Source organism: Charadrius vociferus, unplaced genomic scaffold (assembly GCF_000708025.1).
Source record: "Charadrius vociferus isolate BGI_N301 unplaced genomic scaffold, ASM70802v2 scaffold190, whole genome shotgun sequence".
NCBI lineage: Eukaryota > Metazoa > Chordata > Aves > Charadriiformes > Charadriidae > Charadrius > Charadrius vociferus.
This window is the reverse complement of record NW_009646608.1, coordinates 5,445,604-5,445,887: the sequence shown is the minus strand read 5'-3', so window position 1 is coordinate 5,445,887 and position 284 is coordinate 5,445,604.

Genomic DNA, 284 nt, shown 5'->3' with positions numbered 1-284 from the left:
CTCCAGGGAGATCTGAAGAGTCGTGGCAGGACCGGTGGGGTTATGACTGTCAGTATTTATAGCAAGGCAAAGAATCATCGTTACCAAAAGGGGTATTAATAGTAATAGAGATGGGTGTGATGGGTTATTCATCATCTTTGTTTACAAAGTGTTTTCCATCCCAAAAGATCTGCTCCATTGTGCACACTTTGCAAGGGAGGAAAAGGTACAACCACCGCCACCGTAGTTAGCTCCGTCTTATTTTATTACAGTTTTTTGCCCTTTTGGGGCGAAACCACCCGCCT